Source organism: Equus caballus, chromosome 2 (genome assembly GCF_041296265.1).
Source record: "Equus caballus isolate H_3958 breed thoroughbred chromosome 2, TB-T2T, whole genome shotgun sequence".
NCBI lineage: Eukaryota > Metazoa > Chordata > Mammalia > Perissodactyla > Equidae > Equus > Equus caballus.
This window is the reverse complement of record NC_091685.1, coordinates 56,474,482-56,491,395: the sequence shown is the minus strand read 5'-3', so window position 1 is coordinate 56,491,395 and position 16,914 is coordinate 56,474,482. Positions and strand designations below refer to the sequence as shown.

The following is a 16,914-nucleotide window of genomic DNA, read 5'->3' as shown; positions in this document are numbered from 1 at the left end:
ACCTTCTGGGTCACGTGGTCCAAATGCCTTATTTCCCAGATGCAGGAACTAAGGCCCAGAGAGGCATTCCTGTACATATGCAGCTTCTCCAGAAAATCTGGGGGCTCCCCAGGATGAAGAGAAGCTGAACCTGTAGGAGGAAGGCCTGGAGAGGAGTGACAAGGCCCTGAGAACAGAGAAGGGGAGCCAGGAGACATCCATGCCAGATTCTGGAGCCATCCCCTGAGGAGAGAAACGGGAAGCCCAATGCTGAGACTTATATCTGGGGTTTCCAAGTTTTCAGAAGATAGTGCAGAAGAGACACGTTTACTGAGAGGTGATAAATTCCCTCTTTGCAGATTTATTAGAACTTGAATAGAGCTGGATCATAGGCTTTTTTGGTGAAAGCCCTTAAACTTTTATGTCCCATCATAACGGTAAATGAAGTCCAGCAAATCATTTGAATAATTCTTGATTAATGATCCTCCCCTGCTGCCTGGTCCAAGCCACTGCCCACCTCTGGTCAGGCCCCGGCAGGAGGCATCTGCGGGCCTGGGGAGGCGCGGCACCAGAGAAGAGAAGCTCTAGAATGATGAAGAGCTGCTTCAACCGAGAATCCAGGAGCTAGGCTTAAGAAAGGGATAGTACGGGCATAGCCTAGTGAGTAAATACTCAGATTAAACTGATCTTTTGAATGGAATGTCTACTATGTGGTGGGTCCTTTAAGGTTCAGTGTCTCATTTAATGCTCTGTGAAGTAGATTTTCTTATGTGAATTTCTCCTCATCTCTTCTCTGTCTCTCTGTCTGTTCTGTCCCAGCCCCACTGGCCCCCTGCTAGTCTTCAAGCCCACCAAGCACTCTGCTGCCTCAGGGCCTTTGCATCTCCTTTCTCTTTGCTGGGAAAGCTCTTCTCTCAGATATGCTTGTGGCTCACTTCCTCACTTCCTTTGGGCTCCTATTTAAACATCCCTTACCAAGAAAGCCCTGCTCTAGTCACCCCATCAAAAAGAGCCTCTCTATCTCTTTCTCCTTATCCTCTTTTCCAGCTCAACAGTAACACAAAGACTCCACTGAAAACAGTAGGGAGAGAATTGAAAAGCACTTCACAAAAGAAGACATATGGATAGCAGATAAACACATGAAAAGATCTGCAACGTCATTAGTCTTTAAGGAAATGCCAATTCAAAGCACAGTGAGCTGAAATTACATGCTCCCTAGAATGGCTCAAATTAAAAAAAACTGACCATACCAGGTGTTGGTGAAATGTGGGTGACCCAGAACTCTCAGACAGTGCTGGTGGGAATGTAGGTGGTATAACCACTTTGAAAAAGTTTAAAAAGTTAGAGATGCACATACCCCATGGCTCAGTCATCCATTCCTGGTACATCCCTGGAGAGATAAAAGCATGTCCTGGAAAGACTTGCTCCAGGAATCCACAGCAGCTTTGTTTGTGATACCCCCAAACTGGAAAACCCCAAAGGTTCATAAATTAGTGAATTGATAAACAAATTATGTTAGATCCATCCAGTGGAATAGAACTCAGCAATAAAAGAAAATGATTGTTGATACATGAAACAACATTAATGAATCTCAAAAAAAATTATAGAGTTATGGAAGCCAGACAAAAAAGAGCACATATTGTATGATTGTGCTTATATACAATTCTAGAAAATGTAAACTATTCTGCAGTGACTGAAAACGCATCAGTGCTCACCTGTAGTTGAGGTGAGGGCAGGATGGGTGGGAGGAAGAGACTATGAAGAATGAGGAAACTTTCCGAGGTAATGAATATATTCATTATCATACTGTGATAATAGTTTCATGGGTACATAAAAAGTGTATCAAATTTTAAAATTTAAATATGAGGAGTTTATTATATGGAAATTATACCTCAAGAAAGTTGTAAAAGAAAAATGTTTCCATTTCTGGGCTGTGGAACGGAAGCGTAGGGCACGGGCTAGGACGTCCTGCCAGTAGGGAAGCAGCGCCTGTCTCTGGAATGAAAGCACCCTACAGGTGCTCGCCGCCCTGAGACATGTAGAAGTCAAAGCCATCACGCATGTGAGGAGGATAAAGATGGCTTGTCCTCTGTCGACTACTCCTTCTGAAGCTCTGACCTGCACAGCCCCCTCCTGTCCGACCAGAATGCTTTTGTTGATTTTCAGCCCCTTTCTCCACCCACCTCAGACCCCTGATCTCATAGCTGGGGTGTGATGGGCCCTACACAAGCCTGCACCTCCACCCAGCTCCTTGTATTGAAGTGTCCGACTATAACCACAGACTCACCCGTTTCTTCAGTTCCATCAGTTTTCGCTTCACGTATTTTCAAGCTCTGGTATTAGGGCACAAACATACTTGTATGTCTTCCCCAAGAACTGGCTCTTCTATCAGTGTGAACTGACGCTCTGTATCCCTGGCAATGTTATTTGCTCTGAAATTGACTTTATCTGATACTGATATAGCCACTCCTCTCCAGCTTTCTTGTGATATATATTAGCATGGTATTTTACCCCCATAAACTTTTACTTTTAAACTGTTTGTGTCTTATATTTAAAAGGGATTTCTCATAGGCAGCAGCATAAAGTTGCCCTGCTTGTGCAATCTGATGATCTGTCTTTTAATTGGGATATTTGCATCATTTATGTTTAATGTGATTATTGATATGGTTGGGTTTAAATCTATCTTGAAATTTGTTTTCTATTTGTCTCATCTTTTCTTTGTTCCCCTTTTCCTTCTGCTTTCTTTTATATTAATTCTTATTGTACAATTTTATCTCTTCTGTTGGCTTATTAGCTATCTTCTCCCTTTTTCAGTGATTACATTAGTGCTACAGTGTACGTTTTTAGTATTTCATAGTCTAATGTCAAATAATATTATACCACTCCATGTATAGTACAGAAACTTTATAACAGTAAAACCCAAATTTTCCCCTCGTGGCCTTTGTATCATCATTGTCCTGTACTTACTTTTACATGTATCATAAAACCCATAATATCATGTTACTATGCTTCATTTAAATAGTCAATTATCTTTAGAAGAGATTTATAAAATAAAGATGAAAGTATTTCATATTTACCTACATTTTTACTAATTCTCATGCCTTCCCCCGTCTGTGTAGATTTCTGATGGTATCATTGAAAACACAAATGTTTCACAGTTTCTGTGGGTTAGCTGTTGGCAGCAGCTTTGCTGGGTGGTTCTGACTCAGGGTCTCTCACGAGGTTGGAGTCAGATTGTTGACAGAGGCTGTGGTCATTGGAAAGTGCTGGAAAGTCTGCTCCCAAGTTCATGAACATGATAGTCCACGAGAGGCCTCAGTCCCTTCCCATGGGGGCCTTTCCTCAGGGCAGCTCACGTGTCACGGCATCTAAGTCCCCCCAGCACAAGGGACAGGAGCTAGAGAGAGAGAGAGTCTCCACGACGAAAGCCACAGTCTTTTTGTCACCTGCCGTGCTCATATACCATCACTTGTGCTGGATGCTATTGGTCACACAAACGAGCCTTGGAACGATGTGGGAGGGGACTGCACAGGGTGTGAATACGGGGGGTGGAGGTCACTGGGAGTCAGCCTCAGCCTTTAAAGGCTGCCTGCCACACCTGGGTCCCCCTGGACTCCAAGGTTTGTCTCTTCAACTCTAGGAGACTGCTGGGATCCTCTGCCAGCCCTGCTGCCTGGAAACGCCCCCCAGGAAGGGAGGTGGAGCAGTCACAGGCTCATCTTGTTTTTTTCCCCTCCCTTAGGGTCCATTGTCCTGTGCTGCCCCATGTCCCATATCTGAGAACGGGTGTTTTATATATTTGTCTGTTTTTTTGCTGGTTTCAGGAGGGAAGGTAAATCTGGTTCCTCTTACTCCATCTTGGCTGGAAGTGGAAGTCCTGGCATTTTGCAATATAAATTCCAGCTGTTGGCCAAGCCTTTAATCTGAGAACAGATGTTTTGTGAGAGAGGAGTGAAATGGACAGAGGGGTCTGGGAGGGCCCTGGGCGCTGTGGAGGAGAGGGAATTGGTTGAGGTGGGGAACTGAAAAGTCAGGGTGAGGAGCACAGCGAGGAATCAGAATATGGAATGGAAATCGTTCTTATTTTATCAAGGGCCCATGTTGGGGATTTCCGCCTCCATCCCTTGGGCATTATCCCCTCCACCGTGGCGTCCCTTTGGTAGGATTTTGCCTCAGCTTTGACCTATTAGATGTATAATCTTGTGGAGATCTTGTTTTGCATCAAGATAACGCAAGACTCTGACCAGGGAAGCAGAGTCTGTTGAGCCCAGCATTGCAGGGGGGCCAGCAACGAGGCGGGTAGGGCCAGGACGCCAAGCAGCACCTGAGCTGTCTCAGGTGACGGCAGGGCCTCCCCACCTAAAGGGTGCACTGGTCTCTGTCTTTGGCATCTAGCTGCCTTCACTTACTCCAGCCTGTGTGTTAATTTATTTGCCCGTTTCTAATTTTCTGTATTTATTGAGCATCTACTGTATGCTGGCGCTCGAGGGGCAGCAGTGAGCAGAGCGGCACCCTCCATGTCCTCCTGGAGTGTACGCTGTGGAGGGGACAGAGATATGAAAGCACTAAACCCTTTCAATTTCATTGCAATCTGGGTAACTGCCAGAGAGAGGCCCCAGGGGTCAGGCAAGTGTGTGTCAGAGGGGTCCAAAGGGAGGAGGGGGGCCTCGAAGAGATGAGTGTCCAGCTTGTTGCCAGCTTCCCCTCCAGCCCCCCGCATGTTCCCCCCTCTCCCGTGTCTCCACCTTCTTGGAGGAGCTTTACACGGGGCATTAACATAAGTCAACACCAGCCTGGCTCCTGGGCCCCAGGTGCTGCCAAGGGGCCTGGTTACTCGCAGAGTCAGTTTTTGTGGCAGAGTCAATATGCACAGGATTACAGCACACACGGATTTCCGCTTTACAGTCTTCTCGGAGCCTCAGCGCTCTCTGGTTTTCCGTGTAAATATAAGTGAGTTGATTCTTCCTGATCCCTGATTTTATCAGCAGAACTTGAATTTCTTGCCCCATTTCCTATGTTCAGACAGCCATGCCTGTGGACGACACGCAGGCCAGACAGGCCTGGGGATGCCATGCTTGAGCACTGTGTGTGTCTCTGTGTCCGTGTCTACTGGGTGTATCTGTGTTTCTGTGTATTTCTGTGTTTATATGTGTGTGTTTCTGTGTGTATCTGTGTGTCTTTGTGCATGTCTGTGTGTGTACCTGTGTGTGTGTGTGTGTCTGTGTATCTCTGTGTGTATCTATGTGTGCATGTCTGTGTGTGTCCATGCGTGTATGTAGAATGCTCTGATGTGGGCGTTTTCGTGCAGGTGTTTGGATGTGGTTATGGGACTTCTTTTCAGTCCCTGTTTGACCCCTCCCCATCCCTGACAACGCGTGTCACCAGAGGTTGCTCATGTGCATGCAGAGTGCCCTCCCTGGTGCCTGCCCCCAGCCACCCGCCTCTTCCCACTCAGGCCCACCTTGCTCCCAGGCTCCTTCTCCACTGACCCATCGGTTCCGTGACCCACCTCTTTCTCATTCCTAGTGGGATGCAGATGCCGTGTGTGCCCACTTCTTCTGTGGACCAGCCCCTCTCAGGCCACACCTACTACCCCCTGATGTTAGTAGTCCAAATTTGCTGACCCAAAGTGATGTGTGTGTGCTTGCACGCATGTGCACGCTAATGCATGCATACGTGTCGTGTCTTTCCCCTCTTGGGAATGAAAACTAAAACAACTCAAGTGCCTGGGACTCCGTCCTGATTCATCTCCCAGATTAGATTACTTGAGTCCTTTCCATGGCCAGCCTGCACGCAGTCAGCATGTGATTGCTGAATGAAGCGCAGGGGGTCGGAGAGGAGAGCGCACCTTTTTAAAGTGCGGAATATGAGCGTGGCATACATGTATTAACTCAGGTAAACCACACCCCACTCTGAGCGTCAGTGTAAGGGTTGTCTTCGTTTGCAGATGAGGAACAAAGGCTGAGAGAGGGCCAGCAACTCACCTGACACCAACACCTAGAAAGTAGCGAGCTGAACTTCGACCCCAAGCAGTCTGGGTCCTGAGACCAGAACAGCCGGTGCGTGATGTTGTTCAAGGAAGAGGTGACTTCCTGCGGAGAAAGTCCTCAGACCTGGTAAGGAGAGCACAGGGAAAGGAGGGCAGCACTCACCTGAAAATACTCTTTGGGGGGAGTTGGGGCAGGTGGAGCCTGGCAGGGGCCTGGCACCGAGGCTGGAAAGAGCACAGGATTTGCAGCTGGACAGACCTGCCTGCCCTGCCAGCCCTGCCCCTGACGGGCCCTGAGCCTTGGTCAAGCTGTCCCCTCCCGCAGGGAGCCTGCCTAAGGACCGTCGGCTCGCCTAACGGAGACGTGACGCTCCGACTGTGGCCAGGGACCCGGAGACCTGGCGGGCATGGTGGGCCCGTGGGCGCACCTCCCGCCACCGCCCCCACCGGGCAGTCCATGGTTTTGTTTGCCTCTCGCCGGAGGGGCGCCATTCTGCTCTGACACAGGACACAGGAGAGTAGGCTGAGAGCGCTGGCGGCGGGCTGCAGGCTGAATCCGGGCGTGGCGGCTCCCGGAACAAAGCGCGAGTCTCAGACTCGGGGACTCCAGATCGCTTGCTGCGCCAGGGTGCCCAGGAACCTGCGTTTTACAAGGTAGTCATCACACACCCGGCCGTTTGAGGACCGCCACTCCCAGTCCACAGGGTCACTTTCACCTCCTGAAGGTGGAGGCCGCCTCGCCCCCAGGGAGCCTCGTTGGATCTGCAGGTGCCCTGGGCTAACCCTGGAAGCCACGCCCTGTTTCAGGGTGCTAGGGGGAGAGGGGCAGGGTTGATGGCATCGTTTCCTGACCTGGGGCCCACCTGGCTTGGCCAGAGCACCCTGCTCTGGCTGACCACCATCGCTGTCCACACTGCTCACCATGGGGAGCTTGCGTGCTCACAGCTGAAGCCACATGCAGTTGTAGGGGCACTATTGGCCCCCTAGGCCCTGTGCCTGTCTGCAGCCCACAGACTCCAGGAGGCGTGCTGCGGCCCACAGCCTCCTCCTCCCTGGTGCTGGGTGCTCCCCTCGCTCCCCCACAGCCCCACTGCAGGACCAGGAGTCTTGCTGCCAACGCTGCTTCTGCTCACAGAGCCTGTGTTGAGAGCTGGAAGGCTTCTCAGTATTCGCAATGAATTTTCTAGGTTGTGGTGGAACCAGCCCACTCCATGAGCAAAATCTATAGTGCTGAGAAGTGGCAGAAAATTGGCAAGGCTTAATAAACCTCACGCCTGACGCGCTCCTGTGGCTGTATAGCAAAGGAAAACAAATATATTGACTAATTCCTCTCGCAAGAACATCCATAAATTACAGCTGTTTGAAACCAGCCCGGTGTGAAAAAACGTTACGGATGATGTAATTTGCACCATTATAGGTGTAATGACGCCGCTCCCAGGTTGAGCTGCAGCCTCTCAACTCCGAGTGTGGGAAGGGCCAGCACCCCCGGAGACCTGTGGTTTGGGGGAGGAGGAGAATGGCACCTTCCACTTGCCATCTCAGAGTCCCCTCCCACCAAGGCTCCTGTGACCCTCGTAACTGCCCCCTTGTGAAGGTTCAGTCTGTGGACTGGGGGACGCAGAGCTGACTCAAGTTGATCGACCTTGCCATGGCCCCATGCTCTGGACGGAGGGCCTTACACAGGCCAGAGTCCACTTCTGTGCCAGGGTCACTCCCATTGTCGCATACCCGCCTCAGAGATTACACTGCCAGACGCTGATCCTCCTCTCACAGGCTCCTCCCCCCACAGAGCTGTCTGATGGGACCCGGGACTGCAGACCCCTTTGTCTCCCCAGCTCATCTCAGGTATCAAGAGCAGTAGCTCTCCCTCAGAGGGTGTTTCCTCGACTCGGCTGGGAGAGGAGCTGCACTCCTGTCTGAAAGTGCCTCCTGCCAGAGCTAGTGGACGTTCCAGCCATGCTGAACTAGGTCGAAGCCAGCCCCAGGCCCCTGGGGTTGTGTTCAACTGTGCCGTTTTCCCCACTGAACAGCTGGGGACCAGCCCACAGGATTAGAGCCGTCCACACAGCAATGACTCGAGTGGGCCTAGAGCTCCAGTCTCCTGTCTCCTTGGCCTACATCCTTCCTCATACCAAGCTTAGGGGCACAGCAGAGTCACCTGGGGTGCTTGAAATGTAGGCTCCAGGGCTCCAACCCCAGAGACTCTGAGTCTGTATTTTTTAAATGATAGTCAGGAAGTCGTGATGCAGCCAGGTTCAGAACTCCTGGGGTGGACCACAGGGCCTTCTGGGGAAAGCTGGATCGCTGTGTCTTTCCTTGGCACCCTTTACTGGCCAGAGACCCAGGGACACAGTGGTTTTGTCACTGGAGCTCTTGCACCCTGATTTGCGATTCCCCAGGCTATGCTGAATGAACCCCCTTTTCCCAGAGCTCTCACTGACACAGGAGCAGGGAAACATGGGCCCCTCCACTGGCTAGACTCTTTGAGAAGGGGAGAAGGGAACAGGAGGGTACGAAGGGGAGGGCCAGTGGCTGGGCAGAGGGACAGCGCTGGCCTCAAAAAACGGGCTTCAATCAGCTTCATTACGTGGCTTGATCTGCTTATTGGACAAGGGGTTGGCTTATGTAGCGTTTCTGGGTGCTGTGTTCTCCCTGTGTCAGGAGGGGCTCTCCGCCACCCCCAGGAGCCTAAAGAGGCCCCTGCCCCAGGCCCGGTGCCCACTAGCTCCTGTGCAGCAGGCGTGGGGGAGCAAGGACAGCTCTGCTGACGCAGGTGGACACCCGTTGGGTTTGATTGCAGTAATTGCTTGCTTGATGTTTCGTATTTGTCTACACAGACCCTGTCAGTGGCAGCCACCCACTCAGTTTCTCTTGTAAAGCTTCTTGCTCTCCCCTCTCTCATACGCACACGCTCATGCATACACACAAATACACATGGCCACAGGCCCAGCCTGGCCCACTCCCTGCCATCTATTCACCAGGCAAAAATAGCCGCAGACATGCTCACGGACGAGTCTGATTGGGCTGTGGGTTGCTCTCCTCCTGCTCTGCTGGAGACCTAAAAGCCGCCCACCGTCTCCTTGTCTCCTTGTTTCCTCCTGAGAGCCTGCATGGGGTGGGGAGGGATGCAGGCTCCCGCTCCCCTCTCTCCCCGCCTTGTCTTAGAGCCTGCTTCCTGGAGCCTGCAGGGCACACAGGCTGACAGTCACGAAGAGGACTTCTGTTGAATTGTGTGTTGAGAAGGGAGGCCAGATTTGTTTGGTGGACGTGTAAACTAGATGTGTGTACAAGGTCGATGGAGAGTCTAAAGACCACTCAGACAGAGCAATTCTGCATCGACTGGGATTCAGAAAAGTCGGAGCTGTCTTAGCTACGTCCTGCCTGGCTGGGAGAATTTGCTAAGGCCCTCCTCCCCAGTCACCATGTGTTGGTTGTTGTTGTTTAGTTTAGTTTTAATTTTATTTTTAAAATTATCAAACAGTAACGTTGAGTGTGTTCGGGGTGTACAGTTTCATGAATTTTAGCACCTGCTTGTATTCATGTGGCCATCACCACAATCAGGATACAGGACACTTCCATCACCTCCCAAAACGTCCTTGGGCTTTCCTTTGCTGGCCACACCTGCCCAGCCCTGATTTGATCTCCATCACTGTTGCTTTGTCTTTCCCTCGTGTCATATGAATGGAATGAGACAGTATGTAACCTTTTGAGACTGCTTTCTTTCCCTCAGCATGACGCCTTTGAGTTCATCCAAGGTGTCTCACGTATCGACAGCTTGCTCTGTTTTTATCGTCGAGTGCTACCGCATTGCGTAGATGTGCCGTGATTTACGTATCCATTCATCCATTGAAGGCGTTCGGTTGATAATTATGAATAGAGCTTCTATAAACACTCGTGTATAAAGTTTTGTGTGAACCTAAATTTTTGTTTCTCCAGAGGAAATGCCCAGGAGTGGGATTGCTGGATCATGTGGAGATAGACGTTTAACTTTATAAGAAATCACCAACCAACTTTCTAGAGAGGCTCTGCCGTTTTGCATTCCCACCAGCAACGTCTGAGTTCTCGCTAAGTCTGGATTCTCACTAGCACTTGGCACTATCAGTATTTTTTATTTTAGACATTCTAGTAAGTATATAGCGGTATCTCATCGTGCCTTTAATTTACATTTTCCTAATGGCTAATGATGTTGAACAATTTTTCATGTGCTTATGTGACATCTGTTTTGTTGAGTATCAGTTAAGTCTTTTCACCATGTTTAAATCTGGGCTTTTGGTTTTTTACTCCTGCGTTTTGAGAGTTCCCTCTATATTTTGGATCGAGTACTTCGTTGGGCATGTGATTTGCAGATATTGCCTCCCAGTCTGTAGCTTGTCTTCCTGTTCTTTTAACAGTGTCTTAAAAAGAGCTTTGATTTTGACGTGGGTCAGTTTCTAATTCCCCTTTCCAGAGCGCACCCAGCGGTCCTGCCGAAGAACGCTTTGGCCACTCTCAGTCACAGAGATTTTCTCCTTTGTTGTTTTCTAAAAGCTTTATAATTTTATTTTTTGACATTTAGATTTATGAGAATATATATATATATGTATTGTGTGTGTGTGTGTGTGAGGAACGTTGGCCCTGAGCTAACATCTATTGCCTTCCTCTTTTTACGCCAGATGACTCCACAGTGTGGCTTGATGAGTGGCGCTGGCTGCACCCCCAGGATCCGAACCTGCGAACCTGGGGCCACAGAAGCAGAACTCGTGAACCTAACCACTGCACCACCAGGTGGGCCCCTATAATACATTTTAAGTTAATTTTTGTATATGGTGCGATGTTTATGGTAAGGTTTATTATTATTTTGCAGAAGGATGTCTAATTGTCCCAACAGCATTTGTTGAAAAGACTACCTTTCTCCACTGAATAACTTTTGCACACATATAGAAAATGAAACCATTTGTGTGAGCCATCTCTTCATCAGGGCCACATTGTCTTGATTACTGTGGCTGTGTAGTATGGCATAAAATCGTGTAACTGGATTCCTCTAGCTTTTCTCTTCTCTTTCAAAATTCTTTTAGCTATTCGAGTTACTTACACATTTTAGAATAAGCTTGTCTATTCTACAAGATATATACAAAAATCCTTGTGGAGACTTTAATAGAATTACATTAAACCTATAGTTTGGGGAGAACTGGCACCTTGCCTATACTGAGTCTTCCAGTCCGTGAACAGAAGACGTCTCTCCATTTATTTAGGTCATCTTTGATTTCTTTCATCAGCCTCCTGTGGTCTTCAGCAGACAGATTCTGCATATGTTATATTAGATTTATACCAAAGTATTTCAGTCTTTTGGAACTACTCTAAGTGGCATTGTTGTGGTTTCAAATTGTATATTTTAGTATATAGAAATGCAATAAATTTTTATGTGTTGACTTCATGCTCCGTAACTTTGCTAATCTCTAATATTAGTTCTAAGAGATTTATTATTTTCAGTATTATTATTGTAGATTCCTTGGGATTTTCTACACAGAAAATCACGCCATCTACAGATAGGGACAGTTTTATTTCTTTATTTCCAATTTTTATGCCTTAAATTTACTGTTCTTGCTGTGTTATTTTGCTGGGGCTTCTAGTCAGTATGGAATGGAAGTGGTGAGTGGGCATGATCGCCTTGTTCCTGATCTTTGGAGAAACATTTGACCTTTTACCGTTAAATATTATGTTAGTTGTAGAGTTTTTATAAACATATTTTATCAGGTTAAGAAAGTTCCTTCTATTCTTGGTTGGTTTGGAATTTTTATCACCAATGCATGTTAAATTTTTTAAATGCTTTTGCTGCATCAATTGGTATGATCATATGGTTTTTCTTCAGTAGATGGTTCATATGGTGGATTTGATTGTTTTTTTCCAAATATCAAATCAGCCTTTCATTCCTGGGATAGACCCCACCGGTCATAGTGTATTATTCCTTTTATATATTGATGGGTTTTAGTTGTTAATATTTTGGCGATTTTTTTTTTTCCAGAGGAAGATTTGCCCTCAGCTAACATCTGTGCCAATCTTTGTCTATTTTGTAGTATATGGGACACTGCCACAGCATGGCTGCTAACAGAGTGGGGCAGATCTGCACCCAGGAACCAAACCTGGGCCACCGAAACAGAGCACACTGAACCACTGGGCCATGGGGCCAGCCCTATTTTGGTGGTTATTTTTATGTCTATATCCATCAGGGATATGGATCTATAATTTTCCTTTTTGGACTTTCTTTGTCTGATTTTGGTATCAGGATAATGGTGACCTCATAAAATGAGTTTAAAAGTGTCCCCTCCTCTTTCATTTTCTGGAAGCGATTGTGTAGAATCCTTAAATGTTTGGTAGAATTTGCCTGTGAAGCCATCTAGGCTTGGGATTTTCTGTTTCAGGAGTTTTTTTTTACCTGTGGATTTAATTTCTTCAATAATTATAAGACTATCCAGATTATCTGCCCCATGTTGGGTGAATTTTGGTAGTTTGTGATTTTTGAGAAATTAGCCCATTTCATTCAAGTTGTCAACTTGATGTGTGTAGAGTTGTGCATGGTGACTCCTTACTATCCTAACGACTGCGGAGTCTTATGTTAGCAATAGACGCCACACTATCCTAACGTCTGCGGAGTCTGATGTTAGCAATAGACGTCATCTTTTTCTTCAGTCTTGCTGGAGGTTTGTCATGAGATTTTCTTTTATTTCATTCGTTTTTCTCTCTTGTTTTTGTTCTGAATGTCATTGTTTTCTGATCTCATCTTTACTATTTCTTTCCTCCTGCATGCTTCACGAGTGTTTTGCTCTTCTTTCTCTTAAAACAGAAGCTTAGATTATTTTGGGGTGGCCTGTCCTTGGCCCCAACACCATCTAAGTACTGTCCAAGAACTTGAATATTAATGTCTTGTTGGCTGGACCACCTGTTCCCAGGGAGTAGATAGATGCATTAGGCTATCTTCACCTGAGTCCATTAAACATTCAAGTCTCTCACCTCTTCTTGTTCTGGTTTTGGGATCACTAAGCAAACTTCCTTATAAGCAATTTTATTTTAATATTAAAGCAAGAACTATAGGATAACAACAGAAAATTAAACACATGCATCTACTTTTTCTTCCTTCTGAAACTCTGCTGAACTCATAGTAAAGGGATTTCTCAAAAAGGCATGAATCTGGAACGAAAATGAAATGGGGTGAGGAGATAACAGCAAAAAATCTTTGGAGGTGGAAAGTATGTGGATGAGCAGTAAATTAGCAGGGCCAAGGAGACGGAATTCTACAGAGGCAGTGAAGAAAATGGAGAAGCAGCCCAATTTATGTTTACAAACCCTCAAACATTTTAATAATTGGCAGCAGCAGGAATGGCTGAAACAAGGTGCGAAGAGAGGGCCTAATAGCAGGAGGGCTCATTTTAAGTCTCTTTAGAAGAAGTTCGATCCCCAAATCCTCTCTCCCACACTGTCCAGCTCCGTGACTCCCCATCCTGGCGGAGACCAGAGGTTATTTCCTAGAAGGGCACAGCAGAAGAGCTCTGATGTGGGAATTCCAAGCACGGCTCATTACGTGAGTTCCACTGAAAACAGGGGGACCCGGTGAGACCCCTACTCTCGTCTGCTTCCCATTGTCCCCAGTACCCTGGCAGCTATAAATTTAGCTTTCAAGCAAGAGGCTAGAAAGGGCTTCTCCAGGGATCCAATCGGCCCAGGAAGAATCCAGTCCAAGAAGAATGGAACAAAGTCACTGAGGTGGGAGTCTCCCATTGAAGCAGGCCCACCAGTGTAGCCAGTGTGACAGGACGTCACCGAGGCCCATCGCGCACTGAGTGCTTCTAGACTCCCTGTCTTAAAGACGACCAGACAGCTAAGGAGAATGAGAGACCTGAGGAAAACCTCCACAGGAAAAATAGACACCAGAATAAAGAAATAGAAAAAGGCAACTTGATGGAAAAGAGACTACACAAAGAGCACAAAAATAAAATTAAAACCATCAGTAATATCTTTAGAGAAATAAGAGAATATATTGCAATCCTGAAACAAGAACATGATATTTTACAAAGGAACCTTCAGAGAATAAGATCACTTAGAAATTAAAACTATGATGGCAGAAAATAAAAACTTAACAGAAGCGTTGGGAGATAAAGTTAAGGAATTCTCAGAGAAAGTAGAGGCCAAAGTAAAAAAGTGAAAAACAGGAGGAAAATGATTTAGCAAATTAGAAGACCTACCTGGAAGACTAATATCTGAATAACAATTCCAGAAAGAGCAAACAGAGGAACAGAAAGGATGAAATCATCAAATACATCATTTAAAGAAATTTCCCCGATTTGAAAGACATGAGTTTCCAGATTGAAAGAGCCAGTGAACGCTCAAACAACGAGGGCTAACAGCCCCACCTTGGCACACCTTTGAGAAATCTCAGAACACTGGGACTGAAAGAAGATCCTACAAGTTTCCAGGGAGGAAAAAAGGGGTAGACCACATACGAAGGACAAGCAACCAGAATGACTTTGACTTCTCCACAGCAACACTGGAAGTTAAGACTACTCAATTTTGATGCAAAATGATTTGCAGCCTGAAATGCTATATCCATTCAAATGCTCAATCATGTATATGGATAGAATAAAGACATTTTCAGATACAAAATTGATGGGGCTCAGGGCAGGCTGCCCCAAGATGCGCCACTCTGGTATGAGGATTATTTCGGGTTGAAGACAACAAAGGCTCAGAAGACTCAGGAAGAACATTTGACCTTCCCCTAAACTGCCTGAAAGAATTTAACATGGAAGGCCTGTCCCAGGAAGGGGCCAAGACCCTAAGACAGCCAAGTTTAATGCAAAATTGTGTGACAGACAGGCACCAATAAACCCATTTTTGGCCCAGCAAAACTTGTTTATCGAATATTTGCATTTCCATCCCCTCCCCTCTGAAATCCCAAACCACTACCCCAACATCCTTCTTTGCCTTTAGCTGAAGATGATATTTATGGTGGCAGCTTGGGCCAGATGGCTGAGTTGCTCAGTTTTCCTGGGTTTCTTCCACCTGTACCTGTTATTAAACATGTTTGATTTTCCTCCTGTTATTCTGTCTCACGTCAGTTTAATTCACAGCCCAGCCAGAAGGACCTAGAGTGGGTAGAGGCACTGTCTTCATCCCTGATAAAATGTCTCACAATATTTACCTCCAAGGCACCTCTTCTTGGGAAGCTACTGGAAGCCATGCTCCACCAAGACGAGATGGCACACTGAGCAAGAGGGGGACGTGAGTTATAAGAAACACGTCTGTATACAGGAGATCAGCAAAGGGAAGCCTAGAATGAGGGGAAAGCAGGGGCCCAGGACATATCGAGGGCAAGTGACGCAGACCAGAGCAGCTGAGAAGGCTCTGAGAGAGACTTCTCCAAGAAAAAGAAGCTAATAGAGTAATGGGTCCAAATATAGTGAAAGGAGATTCAGACAACAGGTGGAGAGTTTGTGGCTGAAATGTGGTAAACACACAAAAAATGAACAAATGAGACAGTAAAATTAAAAAAGACAAAACAGAAAACTGTGCTGAGAAGGAAGAGTAACCACAGTGTGCCCCAGGCGCAGCCATGCGTCGTGTCTGCACGGTGGTGACAACAACGGACGCTCGGTGAATACGGCAACCCCAATTACAGCCTGTCTGCATTGGGGAATGTGGGGACCGGATGAGAGAATGTCCATGTGGTGGGCTTGAGGGGATAAGACCAAGCTCACGCCTCAACTTTCATAAGAAGTCGGGAGACAAGCCCAACATTGGTAAAATTCAAGAACTGGCTAGACATGCATGTAATTTAGAGGAATGGAGATAATTATTGAACAAATCAGCTATAAGTACTGAAAGTGTTTGGTTCTGGTGACTGAGCAATGGAGGAATGGAGGGAAGGGGGAGAGGCTGCTGTTAGCCTTCTAAGGCATGAATGGAATGATGGGTGAATGCATGTCTGAGAAAGAAAAAGTAAGAAAAAGTAAAAAAGCAAAAAGGAATAAAAGTAAATTTGGGGGCCGGCCCAGTGGCACAGCAGTTAAGTGCCCACGTTCCACTTCGGTGGCCCGGGGTTCACCGGTTTGGATCCCAGGTGCGGACATGGCACCGCTTGGCACGCCATGCTGTGGTAGGCGTCCCACATATAAAGCAGAGGAAGATGGGCACAGATGTTAGCTCAGGACCAGTCTTCCTCAGGAAAAGAGGAGGGCTGGTGGTAGTTAGCTCAGGGCTAATCTTCCTCAAGAAAAAAAAAAAAGTAAATTTTCTGCTCATATGAAGTTTCAAGCAAAAATAAATAGATACATAAATGATTAAATAAATATAAATAAAGGTGTTACGAGGCCATCACAGGAAAGCTGGAAATGCTACAACACGTGGTAGACTGCACTGCTCGTTGTTTGCAGTCTTCACTGACCTTCCAGCTCCTTCCCTCGCCATGAGTGTCACAGGCCCCTCCCGGTGGCAGCCTAACGACCCCTCCCGCAGTGACGACTCCAGGCTTGGCTATAGGAGCTTTCTTGACCAATGAAATGTGACTGAAAGTGACATGCAATGTCCCAGCAGAAGCTTTAAGAACCATTCTGATTTCGGCTACTGTTCTTTTCTCCACAATCTGTCTCAGACGGGAGCAGTTTCTTTATTGAACACGCAAGACATGTGAAACAGAATGGCTGTTGACCCACAGACACGTGCAGCATGAGCAGGAACTAAACCCAGAGAAAGCTGAACAGGATGATACGTGCAAGAAAAAACGAACGGAATCACATCGCCAGCACTGCGTGGTAGTAACGTGTAGACTTTGATATTGTGTACCACGCATTGTCCCTCCCCCTGACACTCGCAGTGTCTCCCTTACAGACAGTGTACCTCTGTGCCCCTCGACGGTGGCCAGTGGGATGTGGGCAGAAATGACGCAGCACAGGCTTGTGCAGTGGTGCTCACCCCCTGTG

General features: G+C 47.0%; 1 long non-coding RNA gene across 8 annotated transcripts in view; it reads left to right on the top strand.

Moving 5' to 3' along the window:
- Nucleotides 1-5,940: 5,940 nt before the first annotated feature.
- The window catches only part of LOC138921569 (uncharacterized), a 33,417-nt gene continuing 22,443 nt past the window's right edge, over nt 5,941-16,914 (top strand). For 7 of the 8 annotated variants that reach the window (XR_011434242.1, XR_011434245.1, XR_011434241.1 and 4 more), the window contains exons 1-2: nt 5,941-6,095; nt 10,621-10,732. This is a non-coding gene — a long non-coding RNA (uncharacterized lncRNA). Of the gene's footprint in view, nt 6,096-9,904; nt 10,094-10,620; nt 10,733-16,914 lie in introns of all 8 variants that reach the window. The other variant, XR_011434230.1, reaches the window with a different exon arrangement.